Source organism: Callithrix jacchus, chromosome 6 (assembly GCF_049354715.1).
Source record: "Callithrix jacchus isolate 240 chromosome 6, calJac240_pri, whole genome shotgun sequence".
Classification (NCBI taxonomy): Eukaryota; Metazoa; Chordata; class Mammalia; order Primates; family Cebidae; genus Callithrix; species Callithrix jacchus.
In genome coordinates, this window is record NC_133507.1 from 21,352,771 (window position 1) to 21,380,113 (window position 27,343).

The following is a 27,343-nucleotide window of genomic DNA, read 5'->3' on the forward strand; positions in this document are numbered from 1 at the left end:
CAATGTGTATTGTCTTAAGCTAAAGGTTTTTTAAATTTTGTTTTGGTTTGTTTTTTTTGAGACAGGGTCTTACTCTGTTTGCCAGGCTTGGGTGCAGTGGTATGAACACAGCTCACTGCAGCCTCAATTTTCTGGGCTCATACGATCCTCCTGCCACAGCTTCCCAAGTAGCCGGAAGCACAGGTGCACCTCACCACACCCAGCTATTTTATTTTTTATTTTTTTATTTTATACAGAGATTGGGGTTTCATCATGTTGCTCAGGCCAGTCTTGAACTCCTGGGCTCTAGCAATCCTCCCATCTCGACCTACCAAAGTGCTGGGATTACAAGTGTGAGACAGTACATGCAGCCTGTTTTAAGCTAAGTCTGGGGTAATTTGTTACACAGCAATAGAAAGTGAATACAGTGAGTGACTCTTGTATTTTCTGCTTTCCATTTTTTGAAATTCCCATGTATTACTTTCATAACAAACAAACTGAAGACAAAGCTGAAAACTTGCTTTGGAATACAGGATTTAAGTACATCATTGCTGGTGTCCCGAGGCAAAGGGAGCTTCTCAGAGTTTCCTGGCACTTGGGCCACCTTCACAAACTTCCTTTGTGACCATCACTAAGAGATGCTTCTCATGACACTAATTCAGAACCCATTTTAAAAGCAGTATGCCTTCTAGTCGTCCTTATTCCAGGAATAAACAGAGATCAGACTTGGGTATCCATAAAAAATAGTTAGAAAAGCACATAGGGATGTATATCAATAAGTGTCCATCACAGACTTGCTTATAAAGATAAAATTCAGAACACGAATGAGCACTAGCAATTGCAGATTGATTAAAGTATGGTTCATTCATTCAATGAAATACTATGTGCATGACATAATGTTATATATTTAAAAAGCAGGTTACAAGAGCTTATAACAGCATGATCTCAATTTGTTTAAAAAAGATATACTGGGATAGGTATACAAACAAGGGTCCAGAGAAGGAAAGAAGGAAACGTTATATGTAAGGGTGTACACCACGGCAGTCATAGAGTTATCTCTAGTGGTTTTTTCTGGTCCTTTTCTTTTTATTTAGACTTTCTAATTTTCTCAATAAAAAGAGATTGTGTAATTTTTCAAATGCAAAGAAGAAACAATCTAATAAAGACACAGAAACATGCATGAGGCTGCTCATTAAGATTTCAGTTTCTACTTAGTAACGGTTGATGTTCCTCGAGTTTTATTAACTGGTGGCAATATTCCTATTTGTCCTCATGTTTATGGCAATCTATCTATTGATGCTTTTTTCTTCTTTTTCTTTTTGAGACAGAGTCTCACTCTGTCTCCAGGCTGGAGTGCAGTGGCACGATTTCGGTTCACTGCAACCTCCACCTCATGGATTCAAGTGATCCTCCTGCCTCAGCCTCCTGAGTGGATGGGACTACAGGTGTGCACCACCACGCCCAGCTAATTTTTGTATTTTTAGTAGAGACGGGGTTTCACTATGTTGGCCAGGATGCTCTCAATCTCTTGATCTCATGATCCGCCTGCCTCAGCCTCCCAAACATTGATCAATTTTAAAAGAGGACTGGTGTGATAAATCTGTTTTTCTTAGCACTAATGGCATATTTTCCAGATACAAATTACAGGATCAGTTCTCAATCACTGTGTTGTTATCACAAAGAATGTAAAAAGCACTGAGAATTCCATCTCCATGGTATGTATCGATGCTTCCATTATGAGGTGCCCAGCAGAAGACATTTCAACTGAGAAAATTAACCCTTCCCATCATTTGCCTCCCACCTTGCACTGACATCTAAGTGATGATTTCACTTTTCAGGTTCAAGGTCTTCCTCCTATGTTAAGTCATGGGAACAAAAGCCATTTAAAGTCCTAAAATCACTGGCGATGTTGACCAATGAGACATCTTCCTGGTGAGGTGAACACTTGGCTGAAAGAGCACATCTGTGTATATGATTCCAGAGACTAGAAAGGCCTCTGCCACAGGGAATGTGTAAGTGAGGGCTCTGCCACCTACTGGAGAGCCTAGTCCAGTGGTTTTTTTTTTTTTTTTTTGAGATGGAGTTTCGCTTTTGTTACCCAGGCTGGAGTGCAATGGCACAATCTCGTCTCACCGCAACCTCCGCCTCCTGGGTTCAGGCAATTCTCCTGCCTTAACCTCCTGAGTAGCTGGGATTAGAGGTGTACGACACCATGCCCAGCTAATTTTTTTTTTTAATATATCTTAGTAGAGATGGGGTTTCACCATGTTGACCAGGATGGTCTCGATGTCTTGACCTCGTGATCCACCCGCCTCGGCCTCCCAAAGTGCTGGGATTACAGGCTTGAGCCACCATGCCCAGCCATCCAGTGGTTCTTAACTTAAGATGATTTAGGCACCCAGGGGACATTTGACAATGTCTGGGGATACTTTGATTGTCACATGGGTGGGGGTTGTGCTATTGGCATCTAATGGGTAGAGGCCACAGATGTTGCTAAATGTTCTAAGTTCACAAGACCACTCCTCACAACAAAGAACTTTCTGGCCCAGAATTTCAGTGGTATCCAGCTTAAGAAACCCTGGCCTACAGTCTCAGAGAGATACAAAGCTGGTGGTATCAAGGGCCTGACCAGGTAAGAGCAGAGCTCTCTTTCAAGCTAAAACCACCCCAAAATAGAGCAACAGCCAAAGTTATACCCAATTCCAGCCGCTGCTGAATAATAAGAAGTAGACTGATCCTACTCACACAACTAGAAAACCAGACAAATATAACAAAAACAACACTCGTTGGCATCCAACAGCTAAGGACTGTCATCTCTGAGAGAAAGAAACAACTGAGGCTAACCCTACGGTTGCCCAGATTACTGCTGGAGGCATTTTCTAAGTCTTCCTCTGTTACCCAGGTCACTGCAAAGAGTGAACTGGCCCTAGAATAAAGGCTTCCCTGGACCAGACGTAACAAAATTTAAAAGCAAGTCCCAAAGGACTGAGTAGATTCCAAATAATTTAACCGTACACCAAAACAAAATTGAATACTATTTGAAGGAATACCACAAAATCCAGCAAGCAACAGCATAAAAATCACAATATCCAGCATCCAATAAAAACATAGCAGACAGCCCAGTTGTGGTGGTGCCTAGAAAATGTTCTAGGTGGCACAGGGAGGGGAAGCCCACATAGAGTCAGGAGGTCTCCCTGAGGTGAGGAGACGGAGCAGAGGATCCAGTGAGGGCAGGGCTGCTGGAATTATGGGGAGGAAGCCCAAGCCTACCCAGAAAGCATCCTGGGCCTGGCTGATTACTGGTGTACACATACTTGAGGGGAAAGTACTGGGACTGGAGAAAGAATCATCAGAAAGGAGCACTCAGAGCATATCCCACGGCTTACACAGTGCTGGATATGTTTGTGTTCCCACTAGCCAGAGTGGAAGAGCATTTAATACATGTGATAATGAGGAAAATCCTTAGAAATGCATGGACATAATAGTGGGGGCAAATTGGACCTAGAATAAAGGCTTCCCTGGACCAGACCCAACAAAATTTAAAAGCAAGCCCCAAAGGACTGAGTAGATTCCAAAGCATTTAACTCCATGCCAAAACAAAATTCAACACTATTTGAAGGAATACAACAACTCCAGCAAGCAACTGCATAAAAATCACAATATCCAGCATCCAATAAAAACTTACCAGACAGCCAGGTGTGGTGGTGCATGCCTGTAGTCCAAGCTACTCGGAAGGCTGGGATAGGAGGATGGCGTGAGCTCAAAAAGGTTGAGGGTGCAGTGAGTTGTGATTCCACCACTGCACTCCAGGCTCGGTGACACAGCAAGACCCTGCAAAAAATAAAAATAAAAATAAAAAAACCTGAGAAGCAGGCAAATATGACCTATAGCCATAGGAAAAAATCAATCGAGAAAGAAAGTCCTGGAAATCATGGAGATTATAGAAATAAAAGGCAAGGGCATTAAAATAACTTGTATTGTCATGTTCTCTGTGTTCAAGAAGGTAAACATGACCAAGATGAAGAAAGAAAAGGAAGACATAAAATATTGAGAGTGCTGATTTATTTCTTCATCCCAGCACTTAGGAACGTGGTATTGTGCCAGGCACTGGGTCAGCAGAGATGAGTAAGCCACAGCCCCTGCTCTTCTGCAGCATAGTTAGTAGAAGAGGCAGATGTTGAACGTATTAAGTAGGATAGAATGTGATAAATGCCAGTATAGTTTTGGGCAAAGTGTTGGTAGAACACAGAAAAGTGGGGTGTAACCACATATGGCAGGCAGTAGGGTGTAAGATTAGGGTCCTTTATCCTTAAGACAAATAATAATAACAGCCAACTCTATGCAATAGCAAAACTAATTTACCAATATTTATTGTGTACCAAGAACCAGAAGAAGCTTAGGGAAGAAATGGAGAAAAAAAAAAAAAAAAACAGAAATGAACCCCTCCTCTCTTGAAGGTAATATTTACCATTGAAAATCGTTTTATCTTCACAATGACTTTGCAGGTGCCCTCTGGTAGATCACATTAGTGTTCCCCAATTCTTAACTTCCTCCTGTTTCCATTCCTTTGACTCATACCTGAAGTTCTTTCCACCAAAGGATCAGAACTGATTTTCCTACCCCACCACTTTTTGTTTGGCCACACGACTTGCTTCAGCCAGTGGAAATGTTACCAGATGTAATATGACCAGAGACTTGAAAAATGCTTGTGCACATGGGCTTATTTTCCTGTGTATGTGCAGTAGCATGAGAATATGCCTGCAACCAGGAGGAGGATGAGAGACAAATTATACAGAAGCATTACAACTAACCCACAGACCTGCAGCAAGAAGCAGGGTCACTGAATAGAGTCCAGTCTAGATCAGCCCAACCCCAGCCAGCATGCAGATGTATAAGCCAACAAATGCCTATGGTTGCATGCCACTTATATTTTGTGTTTGCTTGTTAGGCAGCAGTATCTGACTGATATGCACCATCAGATGAAGGATGAAGTTAAGTGACACAGCTAGAGTGATGCTCCTGGTAAACAGTGGAACTGGGATTTGAATTTACATCTGCCTGATTCCAGAGCCAGCATTTTAACACATTGCTGCTTCCCAGAAATCTCACTCCTGGGAATTTTCCTGAAGGCAATGGTTTCTAAAAAGGTTATATGAACATCTATATTTACTGTTTGCTTATAACATTAAGAAAAATGAAAACACCCTAAAGTCTACAAAGTAAAAGAAGCAGTTGAGCAAAATATAATCTCCCATCTTGAAGAAATGGCTTGTGCTTATTAAAATGAAAATTATGAAAAATATGTAACATTAGAGATCTATATTCTAATGTTAACCTTGAAAACCAAAACATATTTTGTAGGTCAACTAAAAGTAAAACTGTGCACATGGATATGCAGATTTATGTATGTGTTTGCATACATATATGCAAATAGACAAGGGCAGAAAAGCAGTTTATAAAATGAAATCAATTTCAGAGAGTTGCGGGATTAGAAGCAATGTATTTTAGTCTTTAAATTTTCCATTAGAGTTGTTATAATAAAAACAGTGATTAAACTGACACACACATAGGTTTGATGTCACTCCTAATCCAATCAAAGGACTTACACAGCCACCCACTGCCTCGTCCACACCAGGCTTCCAGCGACCTGTGTGTCACTGAGATCTTTCTCCTCAATCCTGTTAGCAATGGACTTCAGGGTGCATCTTTGCCATTACAAACCCCAAATGCAGGCTGAAGAGGCTCACACTAGGCCTTAGGGAAGAAAGAGAAAAAGCCCTCAATCCCCAAAGGTCTCGCATTTGGCAGCCAGGACAGATTTTTCCATTAACAAGGTCTTTCAAGTCAAAGCTGGAGCCAATTCTTATCTCTCATGGTAAATCTAGTTAGAGGACAAGGAAGAGATATGAAAGTGCGGGCATTCGCCTCCTCCCTCCTGCCTCTCCAGAAGTCAGAGATAACTTGTACAAGAGCACTTACAGGTGCCAGGGCTCTCCGCTGGGCACGTGGCACACATGTCATTACCCCATTTTCTGGGTGACAGAGCCAAGTCTTAGAGAGGTTAGCCATTTGCACTGTTCAGTGGCCTTGGCCAGTATATTGAACTAGTCAAGTAAAAAGTGGATGTTCTTGTCTCCCTCCTGGATAACTAGACATCAATTCCCCAGTGACTCCCACTGGAAAGTCTTCAGGTGCCTTAAAGGTGGATTAGAGAAAATACTGTATTTTTCCATTAATAAAGCCTTTCCCCCAATACAGTAACTCAGATTCCAGGTCTTTGTCTGAATGTCCTTTTCCCCTGGTCCACCTGGGAGGCTCCTTTCACCTCTCAAATGGCACCTATTGATTATTCATGCCTAGAGAGGAGAAACAAAATATCCCTCTCTGGAGAACCTCTTTATGTTGTAATACTGTGTCCCGTAAACTTTGTCCTGTGAAACAACTATTGTTGCCACTCTCTGTGTACTGTCATTACCTTCACTTGTCTATTTCTCCTCCTAGATTGTGAACTTCCTGAGGACAAGGACATTTTTCATTGGATTCCTTTTTGTATTCCCAGTAACTGCACATGCACATCACACAGTAGAATGGCAGTAAATGCTTGCTGAATAGAACTCAGTTTAACTAGAGCCCCCATTCAAAGTGGAGAAGGGGAACTAACCGTTAACTGAGTGCCCACCAAATGTCAGGCATGGGGTTAGGCACATTACCATGTTATTCTGTCTTAATCCTTGTGACAAGTACAGGTGGATGTGATCATCCCCATTTGCAGATGGTAAGGAAGTTCAGGGAGGTTCAATGACTCGCCCATGGTCATGGAGTCAGTAGGCAAGACAGCCTGTTCACTCTCACATCTGTTTGGCTCCAAAGCCAGCACTCTGGTTCTCTTCCTGAATCTTGGTGCCCTCCACTTGGCAGAGAAGGTGCATATCCCTGCTCACAATGGATGAACCAAGTCTTCCCAGACATTCTTCACCAAACAGCCGGTCCCCCCAGCCAGAGCTCTCCTGATTTCCAATCTACCTCTGCCCTGGAGTGTCAGCCTCTGGGGCTGGCTGCCACAATAGGGCACCCCGGCACTCTGCTTCCTGGAAAGCACCATCTCAGGTTCCAGGAGTCTCCTCTCAACAGGCACCTCATGAGGTTTTTGTGATTCAGGAGGACACTGAACACAAAGCACAGGGCCACAGGCTGGCCTTCCAAAAGCAGAGTGAACTTGCTGGGGTGAGAAACATCCTCACCCACCAAAGGCACAGGGTCCGACCTGGAGGGTCAGGGATTTTATCCCCCATTATCAGGGATCCAGAGAATTGTAAGCAAGATGGTGACCATCAGCTGTACCCCAGCCCTCTGAGATGCAACCTAAAGGAATGCTTCCCACAGGAAACACAACATGGCAGTTATCTGAGCTGGAGATTGAGAGAACGGGACCCTAGCAAATGACCTGGCACCTATGCAGTATCTGCAGCAATGTCCCCAACACATGCCAGAATAAAAACATTCACCTGCCCAATGCCCCTAAAATCTCCCACTACAAAGAACACCTTGGAGAGTGAGTGCATCAAGGGAGCTGAAGAAGAAGAGCATTGCCTAAAGGCAAAAAGAAGATGCAGGGATAAGCAGAGTGAGATGTTATTTTGTGATTCAGGAGGACACTGAACACAACGCACAAAAAGGAAAAAAGCGATGGAAAGCCAGCAGAGAGACAGTCTGAAAGTGGGTGGGTTCTCCACCAGAGCCCAAGAGCAAAGAGATGGAAGGAAAAACTTCAGTAGCTTATTTTCTGACAGATCATGCCCAACTCCCCAAGATATCTGAAAGTCAAGATAAGAAACAGGCACATTCGAGACCTATACAGGAGCTTCTGCCAGAAAATACACTGTGTTCAAGATGGCTTCCATAACCAATCACCAGGTAACCTACAATGAGCTGGGCCACCGCTTCCACTGGCCTCTGTGCTCAGGTGGTTTTGGAACCCTTGCAGTAGCACTAATAGGCATCAAGAGTAGAAATTACAGGAGTCTAGATTGATGGATGTGACAAACTAAAATGTAATACTCCTGGATATCAAAAAATCCACCGACACAGAATTAAAAGGCACATTTAGAGAAGAACTCTATGCACAAAGCTGTGTGTAATCACTGTATTTATCTTCATGAAAAATTGAAGACAACCTAATAATCCTACGGTTGGCTTTTAAAAGGTAGTTATGAAGACTGGTAAATGTGGAAAGTGCTCACAAATGCATAACTAAGGAATAAAAACAGAACATGACATTTGGAATACATAGTATGATTTTATCCAAATAGCAATAAAAAGGCTATGCATAAAGAATCTAGAAAAAAATTAAAATATTTGTTCCTTCTTATTCCCTTGGGTAAATGCTATTAACCAGAAGCTGATGGAAATGTTTTTGGACAAAATCCATCTGTTTGAGATTCATCTTGCTTTTGGAGTCTGATCCCTTTGCTCAGTTTGGGAAAAGCCATCCATGAAATTATGTACTTTTTTTTTTTTTTTAGCCAGAGTGCCATTAATCTTTTTTTAAATCCTTTTGGGGGCCAATAATAGATGCAGCTATAGAGCTCGCACCGGGAATCCCCACATGACATGGACTCTGGGCGGCTGTTTCTCTCTTCTCTGGTACCTGCCATGGCCCCGTGTGCTGCTCTGTGAAGGGAGGAGTGGGGAACGGGCAAATGGAGAAGGGATTCTGCATGCAGAAGGCTTCCCCTGAAGTTTCCAGGTGGGACTCAGATCAAGACTGTTCAGCTCTTTGGCACCATGAGGATCTAGCACAAAGCAAGCCCTCCATAAACGATAATTAAAATGTATCAGAAGCATAAACAAAGTGTACGTTTAACCAGGTTCCTGGTACAAACCAAATAAATGTACCCAGAAGCCAGAGTTTATTTCAAGGGCCAAGGAAGAAAAAACACTCTATTAGTCTCTTTGTGTCTTTCTGGAGGGAAGAAATTGTCACTTTTGCAAATGATTACAGCCCTCATCTAGTTCTTGCATCATATGTTCTGCCTGGCATGGGAAACCCAAAAAGATGATTTCCCTTTCTAGGTCAGCACCTCGAGGTGGAGGACAGGAGGGCGAGCATAGAGGAGTGGGGCCAGCAAGAGCAGCAGAGGCTTCCTAAATGTCTATGCGCCCATGTGGAGCAGGTGATAGAGACACTGCTGTGTACCAAGAGGAGAGACTGAAGAACAGCAGAATCAAAGTTCCCAATGGAGTTAGAAATATGAGTGGACACAAACCTCTATGATTTTCTGCCGAGGCCCCTACTATAAAAGGCTGCTTGCCAGCTGCTTCTGGAAAAAGAGGCTTCTGGGTGCATTAACATTATTTACAACTAGGCAGCTTCCACCTATGCTCGCACTGAGGCAGGCAGGGGGTATATGAGAATTGTAAAGAAACAAATGCAGAACAGCCCTGCTCTTAAGAAGCTTCTTGTCTACAAGGCTTCTTGGTCCTTCTGGGCATACAGAGACCTGAATTCAAATCTCAGCTTGACCTCTGGACAACCACATAACCTTAAGTAAGTCTCAACTCCTACCCTGACCTGTTTGCATTATTCATAAAGATAAGGTGACATATTTAGGAACTCGCACTCCTCTCAGCTGCTGTTGGCATCCATCAGCAGAGTGCTTTTGCCATGTGCACACTCCATCCAGTATCACTAATACCCGGGAGGATAACCTCTCCGCTTCCCATCACTCACATCAGCATCTCCACTGTGGCACCCAGGCAAAGGAAAGCCCTGGGCCGGGAGGGCTCCAGGAACCACAGCGTGACCGTTGCCACATGTGTATGGTAACTTCACCAACGGCTAAGTGGCTAGCACATCTGGGAGGGCAGGGTTTGTGAACAGCTGTCTACCCAGTATCCCCCATATAGCTCTCTATTGCATATGCAGCAAGTCTGAACCCAGTTTGCAAAACACAGGTTTGCACAAGATGAATCTTGATTTTACTACAACACAACTGAAATTCTATTTGAAGCCCACTCTGCTTGAAGGCAGAAAACGTCATCTTAGCCAATACTGGGAAATCTTGGCACTTCAGGTTTAAACACAGTTCGGAATTTCCTGTCCCCTCCCTTTTTCCCAGGAGTAACATCATAGTTCAGGGATCTCCATGCAGGATCATTAGTTCCTGGTAGGCAGAAAGAAAGAATTCGTATTCCCCAGTCCTTGTTTCTCAATGCAGAAATATTTATTGAATCTCACTCCAGGCCCTTCTCCTCATGCATTCGTGACTTAGCTAAGAGGAGCTAGGCTTGTTTTTCTGTTTCCCTTTCTTTAAGATCTGTCTGCAGAAAGCACCCACACCCCTCCACCCCTGCTAAGAAAGGGCTGCAATGGGCTTGTACTTCGGTGGATACATTAGTCCATGGAACCCTGGCATGCAGTACCTGTTAGTAGGTCCACGGTTTCCACTGAATTCAGCCATATCCTCCCATCTCACTTTTCTCCTATACAGATGGTGCTTGGATTTAAGACAGCCCAACTTCTCTCTCTCTCAATTATTTCTGGACAGGGATGTTATTTATGAGCCCCCCTCCAATCCTTGTGAGTGGTATCTGCCCACGTAGGCATCTGCTGATGTGTCTGTATTTCTCTCTGCTCCCCAGACCAGGGGCTCAGCTGATGCAAACCCTACCGTGTCTATGAGCCAGTGCCTGTTCTCTCTGCTGACTCCCCTCTTGAGCACAGGGGAAATGTGTCTTCCTTCCCACACCCTTGCTGACCCTGACAGTCCACTCTTCTTTATCACCCCCATGCCATCATGGTACATGGATAATGCCCCAGGCTTCTCTCTACTCTCAGATCCTGAAAATCCTGTGAGAATGATGTTGTTTCAGAGAACCAGCCTGTATTAGTGTCCTAGGGCTGCTGTAACAAATTGTCAGCAACAGGGAGACCATAGCAGCAGAAATTCATCCAGTTCTGGAGGCTAAAAGTCTGAAATCAAGGTGTCAGCAGAGCCACGTGCTCTCTGAACTTTCTAGAAGAGGATCTTTGCTCGCTGCTTCTAGCTTCTGGTGATTGTGGCAATTCTTGGGGTTTTGGGACTTAGAAATGTATCATTTCAATCTTTGCTTTTGTCTTCATTTGGGCTTTTCCCCTGTATCTGTTTCTCTGTGTCCAAGCCTACTCTTCTTATAGGAACGCCAATCATTGGGTGAGGTTCCACCCGCATCCAGCATGCCCTCATCTTAACTTGGTTACATCGGCAAGACCTATTTCTAAATAAGGTCACAATCACTTGCACTGGGAGTTAGGACTTCAACACATCTTTTTGGGAGAGAGTTCAACTCATAAAATAGTCCCATCCTTGAAGTATATCTTAGAATTACCACCCCTCTCCTTCCTTTTCTCTCTCTTTCTCTCTCACACACACACGTGCGCGTGCACACACACACTCACACTTCATTTCCAATTCTCCTTTCTCTTACAACCCAAAGGTATTTTAAACTCTCAGGTGGGGAAAATACTGTCATCCTACCAAATGTTCTTCCCTTAGGTATGGACAGCAGTTTTTCGTTTGTTGGTTTTAAAAGCTAGGAACTTGGTGCCTTTGTCTTCTGGCTCCTGGGCCGCCTCATCCTTGAGGCCTTCGGTGTCTCCTCTCTCAATGCAGGAATGGGAAGAAGGTCCCAGGGAAATAAGCATGGGAGGAACCACGTGTTTCTCAATATCAACCTGGAACACAGACATTTCGTTCAGAATATTTTCTGAGCCTTTCTTGATTCTCACCAGTTTTTCAACCTGCTGCCACCACTGGGATCTTTTGGCTCTGAAAATTCCCATGAAGAGAGAGGATAAAAGATGAGAGGCCATGCCACATTTGTGGAAGTGGCCCTCCTGACACTTGTAAAGTCTTTGCAGGCTGTTGGTGAGAAAGCGGGAGCTTACACACCTCCATCTGAAGACCTGCGTGTCCATAAAGTGTGACTGGAAAGGAGAGGAGAGCCACTCTGGGGATGAAAGACTGTCCCCAGTGGAGACAGAGAGCCTGTTTTAGAGGCTTATTTTGAGATTTTTAGCCCATGTCTCCAAGGCTCCTTTAAATATAGACACCAATCAGAACCACACAAATCTTCATGGTAGTTATATCAGCATTTTCCAGTATTTCCAAATGAAAGTCCTCTTTTGACAAACATAAAAATCTCATGGCCTCCTTTCGAGTTATTTGGCATTTCAAGGTAAATAGAATGTCATACTGACCAACAGCAGAGTAATATTGTTTGGACAGTTTCTTCAATCTGCACCTCTCTCCCCGACACCCGGGGAATTCTAATCTTTCCCACTAGGGCGCAAGTGCAGTGCCTCTCTTCTGCCCAGTGAAAAGCACCAGTTTGGAGCATTAAAATCCTGACCATTCCCTTAGATTTAGAAAACAAGGTCCTGGGAGAATTTGGTCCTGGACAGGTAAGTTTCAGGGGTTGGTAGTGGAGAAACAGTGGACGAAATGGGAAGAATTCTTACGGAAGAGCAGATCACGCAAAGCTACCATAGCAGAGACATCAGGGCCGTATGAAAATGCCCTGAGTTGGGCCAGGTGCGGTGGCTCACACCTGTAATCCCAGAACTTTGGGAGGCCGAGGGGGGTGGATCATGAGGTCAAGAGATCAAGACCATCCTGGTCAACATGGTGAAACCCCATCTCTACTAAAAATACAAAAAATTAGCTGGGCATGGTGGCACGTGCCTGTAATCCCAGCTACTCAGGAGGCTGAGGCAGGAGAATTGCCTGTTCCCAGAAGGCAGAGGTTGCGGTGAGCCGAGATCTCGCCATTGCTCGTTACCAGCCTGGGTAACGAGCAAAACTCTGTCTAAAAAAAAAAAAAAAAAAGAAGAAAATGCCTTGGGTGTTGAGAAGGCCTTGGGGAAGCAGAGACAGTGTGGACAGGCAGAGTAGAGAAAACACTGGACAAGATGACCAAAGACCCTGGTTCAAGCCTTGCTGCTTACAAGTCACATGACTGCAGTCAAATCCCTCAACAAAACAGTTTTCGTAGGTAGTACCAGGCTGAACACTCAGAATTCACATGGGAACTAGGGGAGATCATTTCATATGCAGTTGTTCACCCAGTGCTAATTTTCTACTCACCTCCTTCCCCATTCAGATGAGCCTGTTAATAACAACCCACTCACTGGGGGAAAGTGGAAGCCAGGCTGAATCCAGCTTAGCAGTGGTACAGTTCCCATGTCATTTCAGCACTAACCTCTTCTCCAGACATGGCCCACGAACTCGGAGGCAGCCTTATCCCAAGGCCACTCCCACCACCACACACTGGTGGCTTCGGACATCCCTGTTCACAGACCCTTGTGTAATCCCCAGAGTTAGATTCTGACGACAAGGGCCATTCCAGGCTGAAGTGGCAGATGTTTGGCCACCAAATACCAGCCTGAACGCACATTAGCTTCAGAGGTTCACACTGACACCGGGAGATATTCTAAGTTCTCTTACCCAGACAATGACAGATTGCCTCCTGCATATATTTTCTCCTTTTTTGGCAAAGTAAACGGAGTAAGTCCATTCAAAAGGAGAGAAGGGATGTTCTCTTGAGATGCTCAATCTGAATATAGTTCTGAGGGTGAAGGAAGGAGTTAATTCTGCTGTTAATCTTTAGAAGCAGAAAAAAAACATATGGGAAATACAGTTAAGGTCTCCAGTTAGCAGTTTTTTGTTTGTTTGTTTTTTTGTTTTTTTCTTTCCTGAAAAATCTGTCAGATTTAATTAAATCATCGCAAGTGCCTTTTAAAGGGCTCAGTGTGGTTGTCCTGCATGGTTGGAGGAGCTTGATCCAAGAGGCAGGGAGAGCCTTGGTAGCATGCCAGCTTCTGTTCTTTCCCAGGCAAAGAGCACAAGTCAGCCCAGTAGTGCTCATCATGACATGGACCCAGAAGGCCATCAAACGCAGAGCTGGCGACGGGTCCTGAGGCTCAGTGCAGTGTGGGAATTTTGCCAGAAAGTCCAATACACACATCTTTCTCCCTGAACTGGCCTAGCCTTTGTCTGCTGTGCTGCATCTGTGTTGCATTTACTGAGTTCCTAAGCTACAGCTTCTCCATCCTCTCTACTCCCCTGTAGCACTGGGGAAATAAAAAACAGGGCTGAAATTGCATCCTCTCATTGAATAGACATCCATTGAATGAGAAGGCTCTATAGGTAAACATTTCATATTTAATATACATTATAATAGATGAAATAATATAGGTAAAAAAATGATAATAGCAAACACTGATGAGCCAGGCAGTGTTCCAAGCACTTTGTTTTCAAAATACAAAACAAAACAAAAACTAAATGCAAAACGATGTGTGTTATCAACGGTGCTATTCACCAGACCACCCAGGATCTCCCCATTCTGAGCACATGGTTGGATTGGATATCTTGTTCCCACTGTGGTTGGTAGGGGCCACGTGACTCATTCTGGCCAATGAATTTTGAGCAGAAGTGAAGCATGTCCCTTGCAGGCTAGAGTATTTCTTGCTGCTGTGGGACCCTCCAGTTTTCTCTTTTCCTCTGGCATTTGGGGAATCAGAGTATCCCACCAACTTACAATGGTCATGTGGTAATGGGATGGGTTAAATGGGAAATAAACTATGTTTCTTGTTCATTTGAGTAGCTATTATTGGGTTATTGATTAATATAGCCTAGTCTAGTTTCTCTGATTAAACTTAGATAATTGTAAGCTATTTTTGAAAAGATACACAAAAATTTGGCAACAGAAAGAGAACTAGAATCAAGAGAGAGATTTTATACTTTCTTTTTTATACTAGTTTTGTTTGTCATGTCCACGCATGATTCTTTTCTCTACCCTTAAATTGAAACAAATGAATGAATGAAATGTATGGAGGTGATGCTATGTGCTAGGCATCCTGCCAGGTAATTAGGAGACAAAGCTTGAAGCTATTCTGTTTTCCTGGCTAAGGGTCTATTTGGCTGATCTTCCTGATTTTTCTCTGATTATCTGTATCTTGCTTAAATGGATCCTCCCCACACCATACAATGCTCCTCTTATATTCAGACCCAGAACAGCAAAGAGAATGGAGCCAGCATCTTTCTGGCCAGGTCAGAGAAGTCTCATGGAGCTTGTCCATTACCATCACTGATAGCTAACTTGGAGTAGCTTGGGAAAGGCTGTGATGATGCTCTCAGCCTCTCAGCTTGCCGTGTGGATGAATAGCACTGCAGCTGGTCACTTGAAGGGTCACGCCCCGCCATTGGATGTGAGCCTGAAGCAGGCTGTGTCCTGAAAAACCTTCTATTGTGAGTGACCCACGTGACATTTCCCCTTTCAGGAGATGGGGCCAGGGTATCAGGTAGGGTTTACCATTCAACTGCAGAAACCCAACTACAGCAGCTCAACCAAATAAGGGGTGATTGTCCCCCTATAACAAGGAACCTAAGGAGGCCTCCCAGAGGAGGTGCAGCAGCTTGTGTCCCAGGCTCTACCACACCCGCCACACCTCCTGGCCATAAGATCACGGTGGCTCTACCTTGTGCCTCCCATCAGCATTCCTGGCCAGAAAAATGTAACAGCCATGTCAGCAGAGCACAGAGTTTCTCAGAAATCCAATCTGTATTGGCTGGAAGTAGCCAAGCATAACACATAAAAGCACTAATTCTAAAAACTGACCAGGTTCAAATCCTGGCTCCACCATTTAACAGCTGCATGTTCTCAGCCTACTTACTTAACCCCTCTGTGTCTCAGTGTTCTTACAGATAAAACAGGAATTACAGTAACCTCCCTCCTAGAAAAATTATGGGGAATAAACTGCAAAGTGCTTTGAACCATGCCTTGTCTGTAGCAAGAACAACATAAGTAGCTGTTAGATAAACACTTGACCAACCCTCCTGAAAGGGAGTCTGGGAAGGTGAGTACTTTAGCTAGGTAGATTACTGCCCTGACCAAAAGCAGGGGTCTATTCCTAAGTAGGAGAGGAAGAAAGGTACTGGGTAGGCATTCAGCAACGTCTGTCACGGCCAGCAGGATGGACAGAGGCCAGAGCTTGAGTCTGATGAGTAAAGTGACCAAGAGAGGAGAGGGTCAGAGGGCTAAAATCCTGAACCAAAATCCTTTGTTGGTGTTGGGGTGGAGCTGGGAAGTAAAGACCAATATGCTGTTCCCGAGGCTTGGTCTGAATGGGGCTTAGGAAACAGAGGCCTAGCAGCTACTGGAAGAGAAAAGAAATATGAGAAATAATAACAGCTCTCATTTATTAAACAGCTTTACTTGCCAAGTACTTTACATATTATTCAGTGCTCATCTCAACTTTGGCAGGATAGCATAATTTCCTCCATTTTACAGATGAAAAAACTGAGGCTCAGAGAAATTCACCCGGCCCGTAAGTGGTAGCATGAGTACCAAGGCCTCAGCCTTAACCCTTCTGCCTTTCAGTTTTTCATCAACTGCCTTGAGTGACAGGCCCTTTCTCACCACTGAGATAACCTGTGGATACCTGAGATTATCCTATGACACTGCATTTGTCCCCACTCAGAAGTACTTGGCTGGTGGGTAGGCTGGTATTCTACCAGCCACTAGCTGATGATGTTGGAACAGGAACTCGGATTGAATGAAGCTTGGATGGAAGTTGACCAGGAGACCTGGTTGAGTGTGTGCTCTGAGGCAGTGCTAGCCAGGCCTAAGTCACACTTTAGATCTGGGACAAAACTGTAATCGCTGTGTCTGGCAGTGGTACCTGGAGAAGGGAGAGCCAATTAAATTCACGGCCAGATTTGAATTTGGTTGGTGATGGGTGATAGGAGATGGGGGTGGGGCATTGGTGGTGTGAGGTGGAGGCAGAGCCAGGCTCCAGGAAAGGAGGCAAGGAAGGACTCTGCAAGGGTCAGTGCTCTGGCTCCAGAGACTGCTTCTATCCAGGGAGAGCGAGAGGACAAGACAGAAGCTCTCAGGAAGGAGGCCTGGGCCTCTACTCATAGGCTGGTATTCAATCATGCACAACCAGTAGGGCACCAGAGCAGGTAACTATGCTGGACTAGGAGCCTGGAGCCCCCTACTATGCCAGGAACGCTGACCCTTTAGTCATTAGACTATGAACGAGGTCTGGGGCATCCCTGGAGGTCCCAGGGGAGGGGCTGGGACAGCCAGGCTTATGCAAGGCCTTTAGACTCAGCAGTAATTTTCCAATTCCTAAGAAAGCATTTCAGTGTTTTAGCAAGTGCCATATCTGGTGAAATGTCATCCCTGTACTCACCAGCTAAATTCCAGACACCCTTCCCACCACTGTGGGCGTGTATTACCCAAGGGCCTCTGTCCTGCTCGGGGTGGGCTCAGGACAGAGCAGGGCCTTACCTGAAGCGTCAGGGGCTTAGCACCCCCAGACCTGGAGGCAGGGCAAACCCATTTCCCCTTTGTTCTTTCTTTGAATGTTTCAGCTGGAAAGGGAAGGGTAGGAGTTGTCTGCTCTTTGTTTTTCACTTGGAGATATTTGTGGGGATCAGGCAGCTGTCTGGAGATATCTCCCTGGTGCCCAGTCCTGCCTGAGGGCTGAGGGGCAGCACCGTGAGCTCCATGGCCCCTGCCTTCCTGGAACAGGACTGAGATTCTCATCGTCTGCTAATTGCTCCATTTCTTTAGGCAGTGCGATTTTTCATAAAAACCCAAGTCTGTTTCTACCCTTTCGCCCTCATCTCCACCCCCACAAACTGCTTTCCACCAACAACGATTTGAAAATTGATCTTTGAAATGACTCCTCACTTAAATCAGCTTCTGAGTTTTAAAGGGTAAGAAAATGTCTCTTACTCATTTAGACTAAAATAATGTGCCCATTAACTGCGCTAGACACATGCAAAGTCTACAGCCTAGAAATTATCCATTAGCCTCGTTTCAGACTCTTCCACCTGCCACCCTTCCTCCACGCTGCCACGTAGTTCTAAATCTCAAACATCGTCTTGACGTTCCCATCCTCCAAAGCGAACTTTGAATGGCTCTGCCTTGCCTTCAGCTGCAAATCCGAATCCCCAAGCCTGTGATCTAACTTAGCTCTTTCCCATCACTCCCCCAACCTTTTTTTTAAATCATTGTCCACCATTTACTCATTCTCCAAAATACTTTGACTCTTCCTGCAAAACAAAACCTAAATAGTACATACTGGACACATACATTTTCCTTCCCACTGCTTTAGACCTCACTCTTGACCTAGGAGCTTGTGGCTGCAGCTACACCAGACATAGCACAAGGTTAGCCCATCTCTTCTCTCCCTTCCACCTGGAGAGACTTCATTTAATCTCCACCTGTCAAATCCTAGCTGTCCTTCAAGGGAGAGACTTAAATGCAACCTTCTGTAAGTGGTCTTTTCAAACCCTCCTGGCTTAAAGGATGAACCTCCCTGGGCTCTCCCTCTGCACCTTGTTCTCATCTATTCCAGCAGACAAGCTTGTCTCTCCTGTGCCCAGCTAACACTTCATTCTCCAACGACGTCTACTCTTCATTATGTCTTCCACACTTACCGTATTGTGTTTTTGTGCCCTTGTATCTGTTTGTTTCTGGACTATCGTTTCTCCCCTTATCTGATCAACCAAGTCAAACTCATCCTCCTAAAGCAGCATTTCTCAACCTTGGCTGCATGTCAGAGTGCTCAGCCGACCAACTGGAGGCTGTTTAAAAGCTCCACACCCCGGCTTCAGCCCCCAGCAACTAAATCGGAATCTCTGGGCATGGGAGCCAGGCATCAGAGCTTGTGCAGGTTCTCAAGTGATGACCATGTGTGCAGGTTGAGAACACCTGGTCTGGAATCACCTCAAGCTTCCACCGACTTCATTTAGGTTAATTATTACTTGTATCTCCGGAGTTCAGCATCTTGGCCGTAACTTTATAAGTATTTGTTGAATGAATGAAAAACTAAATGGGTGAATGCATTTTTTGTAAAAATGGATGAAAGAAAGAATAGTTGGAGAATGGATGGATGCTGTGTTACTCAGGGATAACTACAGGCTGCCTTCCACTTCCGGACTTACTCTTGGAAGGGGTCAGCCCCACACTGCTGCCGATGCACATCCCTTACACTACACAGGTGTTGAATAAATCTCTGCAGACTTCAGCTGAGCTGTGGCTTTACTCGAGTGCCAACTTTCCTACCAAAAGCAGTCATTTTCCACCTCCGCCACAAAACATGTTGACCTAGACCAAAATGGAGCGCTGGAAAAATGAAGTGATAAAAGTCGATCTTTGGAATTTTAAGTTTTCCTTCCAAAATTTTTCTGGAAATGTTGCCTCCCTACTACTGATTGTTTTGCTAGCAAGTCTTGATGAATCAATATGATTAAGTACAAAAGCAAAACAATAAGGAAATCTATGAAATATGATTAGAAAATAACTTCTGAAGAATGTCACTTCTGGTTTCATTGATTTCCTCTTCTCATCTCCTTCCTTCCTCTTATCTTCCTTTTTTCCTTTCTTCTGGTTTTTTTTTTTTTTTTTTTTGGTTTTGTATTTTGTGTGTGACTGTGTGTGTGTATATGTGTGTGTGTTCTGGTTTCCTCACTTTGTCACTCAGGCTGGAGTGCAGTGGCGTGATCACCGCTCACTGCAGCCTCAACATCCTGGGCCCAGGTGATCCTGCCTCAGCTTCCCTAGTAGCTGGGACTATGAGCACATGCCACCATACTTTGCTATTTGTTTTTTATTTCTTTGTGGAGATGGGGGTCTCATGATGTTGCCCAGGCTGGTCTCCAACTCCTGGGTTCAGACGATCTGCCTGTCTCAGACTCCCAAAGTGCTAGGATTACAGGTGTGAGCCACCTCGCCTGCCCTTCCTCCCTCCCTCCCTCCCTTCCTTCCTTCCTTTTTTTCCTTCTACAAATATTTATTTAGCATATACTAGGTACAAGTCACTGTACTAGAGTTAAAGGCACAGTACAGACATAGTCTTTTCCCACATGAAACTCACTGTGAATATTGATTTCACAGTGATTTACTGTGAATCACTATTCCTTGATTTCTACAAGGTATGCTATGAGTTCTAGAAATTCCCACAAGGTTAGGAACCACTAACACATTAAAATTTCCCAGCCAGTGCTCATTGAAGACAACAGGCACACTTAACCATCATTGAAGCAGCTTACAGTTGGTGAGTGAGCCAAGCCACGGAAGGCAGAACCAGCCAGGCTGGCCTCGGACATTCCTTCTCAGGACCCTCCTTTACCTTAAGGAACCATCCAGGGTACCCATGAAGATCCCACCAGCCTCCACAGTCAGGCCCCAGATTCCTAGATCTTTCTGGGTTTTGCCTCCTTTGATGCTATGGGGCCTTCCAGCATCAAAGTAGCAGGACCTCCGAGAGTCCCCATGTCCTTGTCTATACAATATCTGGTTGTGGAAGGAGCCACAAACGTTAAGGGTTACAAAGGTTCACAGTCTGAGTGATTGCGTATGCTGAAATCCTAACCCTACAACGTGATGGTATTAGAAGGCAGCACCTTTGGAAGATGATTAGCCCTTGGGGACTAAGTTCTCAGGAATGGATTAATGCCCTTATAAAAGAAGCCTCAGAGAGCTGCCTCGCCCCTTTTGCTATATGAGGATACAACTAGGAGGGCCATCTGTGACCCAGGAAATGGGCCCTCCCAAGACACTAAATCTGTCAGCACCTTGATCTTAGATTTTTCAGCCTCCAGAACTGTAGGAAATACATTTCTGTTGTTTCTAAGCCACCCAGTTTATGATATTTTGTTCTAGCAGACTGAATATGCTAAGACACAATGATAATTTTTCCCCAAAAGCAGGAAAAAACAGAACACAGAAAACAGACTCAGAGAAACCATGAAGCAATCAATTGAGCTGGATAGAATTGCCTGTAAGAAACCTGTCCTATGCCCAGGTTTCTCAGCTACACCTTCCATAGAAGAGGCAGTGCTCACTCAAATTTGGGGTGAGGCAAGTCTTCCCCAGGCCTGCTTTCCATCCTCATTTTTGATCCCAGCTTGTTCTTCTGGCCTCAGAAGTCCACGCATTTCAGAGCAGCTGTTTTTCTGTCTACTCTGTCTCTGTCCCTCATATTTGCCTTCAAAGCCCACTCATAATTGCCTCCAAAGAGCCTGGTGTTTCTGATATCCCAGTGCAAGGCCTCCTTTACTCCTCCTGAGATCTGTGTGACATGGTTTCCCAGCCTCGGGACAGTCTTTTCCTCTACATGGAGCATACAGACAATGTGTTCAGTTTGTCTGAACTATGTACGGGTTTTGTCTGTTGCCAGACTCTCGCTTTGAATAGAGCTGGCCTGTGGACCTTACTGCGACTTGGGCCCTCCCTGCAGTGTCTAGGGGAAGCACCCATAATGGAAGCCACCCTACCTGGGGCTCTTTGTCATTGCCTCAGGCCTCATGAAGTCATTGCTGATCTCAAAGCCTGGACTTCACTGTGCCTTACCTTGAAAATTCCAGTGACATTCACAAACACCACATTTAACATCCAACTCTGGGAAAAGGTGGGATTGGAGGGAAGAAGGCCTATCCTCTGATTACATTATGAAGTCATTTTCAGAGACTTCATCCTTTGAGTGGAAGGAGGAGTGGAATTTTCCAGAGGCCACTTAATTGCACTCTTATAGACTATGGTATTTTAAACATTAATACTCTGTAATAAAAGAAACTAGAAGAAATTTGGATTAATCAAAGGCTGGAGCTGGAAGAGAGGAGACATTATGGAGATTGATGGCTTGAATTAGATAATCACAGAGAGATATGCATTCATTCAGGAAAGTAATTTTTAAACTCTGGCCCTAAAACACCAGGGTCCCAGGGGATGCTTCAGGCCTGCAAGAATTGTATAAAAGCTTGACTCAGAAATTTCATGTACGAAATTGTTTCTAAAACACCTAATAAAAACTTGCATACTCAAAGGTTACGTTTCCAAAATTTTACTATTATTGGAGACCCCCGGTGTTTTCATTTATGTGTTAACTGACCAACTTTATGGTAAATATGATAAATATGAGCATACAAAACAAATTTACCTGTGTTAAACACACACAGTGTAGAATATCAATATGTGGTTTAAAAAATTCATTTCTTGGCTGGGTGTGGTGGCTCACGCCTATAATCCCAGCAATTTGGGAAGCCGAGGTGGGTGGATCATGAGGTCAAGAGATAAAGACCATCCTGGTCAACATGGTGAAACCCCGTCTCTACTAAAAATACAAAAAATTAGCTGGATATGGTGGCACGTGCCTGTAATCCCAGCTACTCAGGAGGCTGAGGTAGGAGAATTGCCTGAACCCAGGAGGTGGAGGTTGCGGCGAGCTGAGATCGCGCCATTGCACTCCAGCCTGGGTAGCAAGAGTGAAACTCCACCCCACCCCTCAAAAAAAATCATTTATTTTGCCACTGGCCCTGGACTCCTCTTAGGTAGGAAATTGTCTTTATTTGCCCTCCCTCTATGTTTGTATTTATTTGATTATTTGATTAACGAGAGCCCTTTTTCCTCATAGTCCATTAGTCACACAGTTGCCATTCGTCCCTCCAGACCCAATCCCCCATTACACTTCTTCACTCTTCTTTCTGTCCAAGAGGCAGGCTTGAGTGAAGCTACCAGTGGCCTTCCTTGCCCTTTGAATTTCTGTTGGATTGGCCTATGAGGAGCTCTAGCTGGACAAGGAAGAGAAGAGATGAGTTCAAGGTCCCTAGCTAGGTCCCTCTACCATGAAGGCCACTATGGCTCTCCTAGGCAGAGAACTCTCTCTTCCCTTCAAATTCCTGTAGCTATTACCTCCTTCCTCCCTTCAGGCTGCAATGAAGTAACAGCTCTACTTCCAGGAACTCCAGGTTTCTATGCTACTTCTTGGAGTTTCCTTACACCCTTCCACACCTTTGTACATATACCTATCTTGAGTTATCTTCATCTGGGGATGCCATCTGTTTCCTGCTGGAACTTTGACTAATACACCCCACTCCTGGTTCCCTCCCAGTGATGAAAACCATCCCTATGTGCTTCTGTGCTTCTGTCTGTATGTATTCTTGCAAAATAGCATTGTTTTACATGCATGTATTTCCATCTTTTAAATAAATGTTACTGAGCTATACATTTCTTTTGGCATTTTACCTTTCTCACTAATTACCATTTCTTAAAAGGTTCATCCATGTTGCTATGGCTACAACTAATCTGTGTTTCTAAACTGCTGCTCCATATTCTGCTGTGTACATCCAATACGTTTACCTATCCAATCTACAGAATACAGACAGCCAGGTGGTCTCCAGCTTCCTGGCACCTCAACCAGGGCTGCAGTGAAAAACCTTGTGTATACATGTCCCTTGGGAGCTGTGTGAGGATTTCATTTGACTACACAGCAAGGGATAGAATTGCTGAGTCATGCAGTGTGTGTCTATTTAACTGAACTCAATTAAGAGAACCAGCTGTACTCTGCAGAATGCCCACATACATCGGCTCTCCTGGCAGCAGTGCCCAAGGCTTTCCCTCCCTAAGTCTCCACCAATACTTGGCCTTTGCCTTATTCTGTATTTGCCTCTCTTTGATTAGTAATAATTTTGAGCATTTTCTCAGATGCTTTTGACTTTCTCTTTCATAAATTATATGTCCACATCCTTTGACTATCTTTCTGTTGAGGTTGCTGTTTTCCTTATTTGTCTACAAGGGGTTTCTTGTATATTTTTAATGCGCTATTGGTTTTAGTTTGCTAATATTTTGCTTAAGATTTTCTGTCTACATTAATACATAAAATCAGACTATACATTTCTTTTCTTCCATTATCTTGATCTGGAGCAACTTTCATAATATAGGAATGGATTGTTTCTTACAAAAATCTGTTGACTCTGCACCACTTACACCCTGGTCCAAGTCACTACTATCTCCCACCGGGATCACTACTGAAGGATGGTTCGGTATAGGGGTACAGAACAACACTGGGTTTGAGAATGCAGCATAGCCCAGTCATGAGCCTCTGTCTATGGTATGATCATGATAAAATCTGTCCTCCCCTCTCCACTGGAATCTATTTCCAGTACCTGCCTCATGTGTGCCAAAAAAATAAAGTGTTTAATTTCATTGGTAAGTGGGAGACCACTTCTGTTTTCTAGCGATATGATTTGGGAAGAGTCAACTAACCTCGGTTTTCTATGCTCTATTAACAGGATAATAAAGTTAAAACCCCATACTCCATACTTGTGATGAGGGTTAAACAGAACAATGAACCTAGGGAGCCCATCCTCACACTGACTGCCACAGGATGGTGGGCCTATGGGGGTGGAGGCCAGCTCAGGGGTAATCCTCGGCCTCCTTCAAAACAGGGCTCAGGACACCAACTAGCCAGAAGCAGGGCTGATGCTTCGGGCTGCAGGAAATCTACAAGGTTGAGTATGTCTGGGTAGATAAACACAGGAACTCAACAGGGCAGTACCCTCCCTAACTTCCAGGGGTCCCATGCTGGATTTTCATGCCAATGAGGCCCTTATTAGAGAGGAGCCCAGAAGGAAGGAGAGGAGATTCCTCAGGTCCCTGGGTCTGCTCTCTCACACCTGTATGTCCCCACTGATGATTACATCCATGGGGCACTGATGACCAGACCACATTATGGTATAGTCTCTCCATGGAATGGCTCCATGCAGGGATTTATTAGTAATTAAGTGTTGAATAAGTATTTTGCCAATGGGGTCTCTCCTGATGACTAGTAAGGGCCTTGGGAGATGAGAATCCCTTAGTTCCAGACCTTCAAGGCCTGTGGTATGAGCTTTCACATCCACAACATTGTACGTTTGGCCACTTCAAGGCTGCCAGGGCCTCAGCTGGCTAATAACAACTAGTTACAAGTGCAGGTCTGCCCTCTGGGTTGTATTCTTTCCGAGAAGAAATGGGAACATCTTCTGGATTGTTGATTTTGCCTGACGCGGGTCTGGTGGCTCCCTCATGGCACATGCTCCCTCCCTGGAAGTCTGCAAGATGCATTCCACAGGCAGGGTCTATGGGGAAGTTTCCTGGCCTTACGGAGAGCACCACATCTCCAGTACACCATGGAGTTAACTCACAAGGACTCATGTGAGTTACTCACAGTGACTCATGTAGTTAACTTCACATAGGGTTTGCTCTGGCCAGCAGTTCTCACAGGGTGGGTTACTCTCAGCCCTAGAGGATGATCAACCCCAGCATTACTGACATTTTGGGCCAGCTCCTTCTTTGTTTGTGGGGAATGGGGGTAGCCTATGCCCTGTGGGGTATTTAGAAGCATCCACGACCTCTGCCCATTAGGGGCCAATAGTATGCCTCCCACTTCCAAATGTAACAACCAAATATATCTGCAGACATTGCCAAACAATGTCTTGGAGGATAGAGCTACCCCTTGTTGAGATCCACTGCCCCTGCTAGAAAGGGTTTCTAGCTGATTTCAACAAAAGTACTGGGCCTTCTTGGGGGGGAAAGGTGTAGATCAATAAGCTTTAAAATGATAAAGGGATGGTTAGTTCAGAAAAATCCGTTTATGCCTTTGTCCATTAATCAGCTCTCAAGCTCCTCCCATACACCAGGTACTGTTACAGGAGAGAAGGATTTGGCAGGAACAGGACACGCAGGACCCCTGCCCTCCTAAGGTTTGCCTTCTAGTTAGGAGGAACAGACGAGCAACAAATAAGCCAAAAAACAAATGAGATTATTTCAAGTTCAGGTAGGTGCTCCAGGATTGGTATGATCAAGAGTGATCTCAGTGAGGGGTCGGGGGGATCAGCAAAGACTCGAATAATGAGATGGATCCAGCCACTGGACTATTTGGGGGAAGAACTTTTCAGGTATATGAAACAGGGACAGAAAAAGGAGGAGAGGGAGTTTGAGCATGTTCAAGGAAAAGAAAAGAGGCCAGTATGGCTAAGCTAAGGACTAAGCTGGAGAAGAGCTGAGAGATGCATTATGGTCTGCATTATATCTTAAATGCAATTACCATCTCCCCATATCATTCCTTGTAGTATTAATTCCAACCATTCCTTAGCCCCACAAAGACCACTCTAGCCCGTGGAACCTAACTCTAAACTCTAACACACTTTCTCTCTCTCCCCCTCCTCCTTTCCCCTCCCCCTCCCCCCATCTCTGTCTCTCTGTCTCTCTCTCTCTCTCTCTCTCTCTCTCTCTCCCCCCCTAAGACAGGGTCTCACTCTGTTGCCCAGGCTGGAGTGCAGTAGCATAATCACAGCTCACTACAGCCTTGACCTCCTAGACTGAAGCAATCCTACTTAATTAGCCTCCAGAGTAGCTGGGACCACAGGCATGTGTCACCACACCTGGCTAATTTTTATACTTTCTGTAGAGATGGGATCTCACTGTGTTGCCCAGGCTGGTCTCGAACTCCTGGGTTCAAGCAATCTGCTTGCCTCAGCCTCCCAAAGTGTTGGGATTATAGGCATTGAGTCACCACACCCAGCCAGCAACATTCTTTTATCATCCATTGCTCCCTAAAGTTCTCATTCTCCTTCTTTCTCAGCTTAAATCCATGGCACATCACAATAAACTCTTTTATAGAGTTTCAACTTCCTTCCCCACTTTCTGTCATTGCACTTGTTTAACAAAAATCCCAAATCTGCAAAAACACTCCATTTGCCTTGAAGGAGCTGGATGTAGCTGGAGAGAACCTGTGCAGCATTAAATTTTTATGCACAACATCAAGGGTTGTGCTGGCGACTCTACCCTACTTCCCTAGTCAACTGCTCCCCACCCCTCATCTCGTTCTGCTTTATGCATTAATCCATGTACACCAAGTCACTGAAATGCCAAATGAAAAACTACAGACAGACAAACAATAAACTACTCAGGTAAGATCAGGAGTCCATGCAGGGTTGACTTCTAGGCGGTTTCCTATCGTTCCTGTAACAAAGCACCACTGAAGCAGTCACTCAAAACAACTCAGGTTGTCTATCTCACGGTTCCAAGGATCGGAAGCCTGCAGTCAGTCTCACTGGACTAAAATCGAGGCCTCACCAGGGCTGGCTGCGGATGGAGGCTCTGAGCGGAGAATCTGCTTCTGCTTCCTTCAGCCTCTAGTGGCCGCCTGTAATTTTTGGCTCATGATCCTTCATCCATCTTCAGAATTCACCACTCTCATTTCTGCCTCCACAGTCACATATCCTTCTCCTCTGACTTCTCATGCACTTTTATAAGGACCACTGTGACTGTATCAGGCCTCCTGGAAAATCCAGGATAATCTCCCCATCTCAGGAGCCTTAACTCAATTACATCTGCAAAGTATCTTTTACTATATAAGGTACCATTCAGAGGCTCCACGGAAGAGGACATGGATGTATCTGAAAGACCATTACTCAGCCTCCAGCAGCATCTAAACTGTTCAGAGAGCATCTCAACTCAAGAAAAATATTTCTCCAATGCTTCCCTTGTC

The 27,343-nt window shown here is 44.7% G+C and overlaps 2 long non-coding RNA genes across 2 annotated transcripts in view; one reads left to right on the top strand and one right to left on the bottom strand.

Annotated features, from left to right (window-relative positions):
- LOC128932499 (uncharacterized) overlaps positions 1–10,524 on the bottom strand; it is a 160,575-nt gene extending 150,051 nt beyond the window's left edge. Inside the window, exons 1-2 of the long non-coding RNA XR_008482391.2 lie at positions 10,402–10,524; positions 3,665–3,810 (exon numbers count right to left, since the gene is read on the bottom strand). This is a non-coding gene — a long non-coding RNA (uncharacterized LOC128932499). The remainder of the gene's footprint in view (positions 1–3,664; positions 3,811–10,401) is intronic.
- LOC118154777 (uncharacterized) lies at positions 1,765–6,028 on the top strand. The gene is made up of 3 exons (XR_004745042.3): positions 1,765–1,991; positions 2,529–2,611; positions 4,928–6,028. It is a non-coding gene; the product is annotated as an uncharacterized LOC118154777 (long non-coding RNA).
- Positions 10,525–27,343: the final 16,819 nt, after the last annotated feature.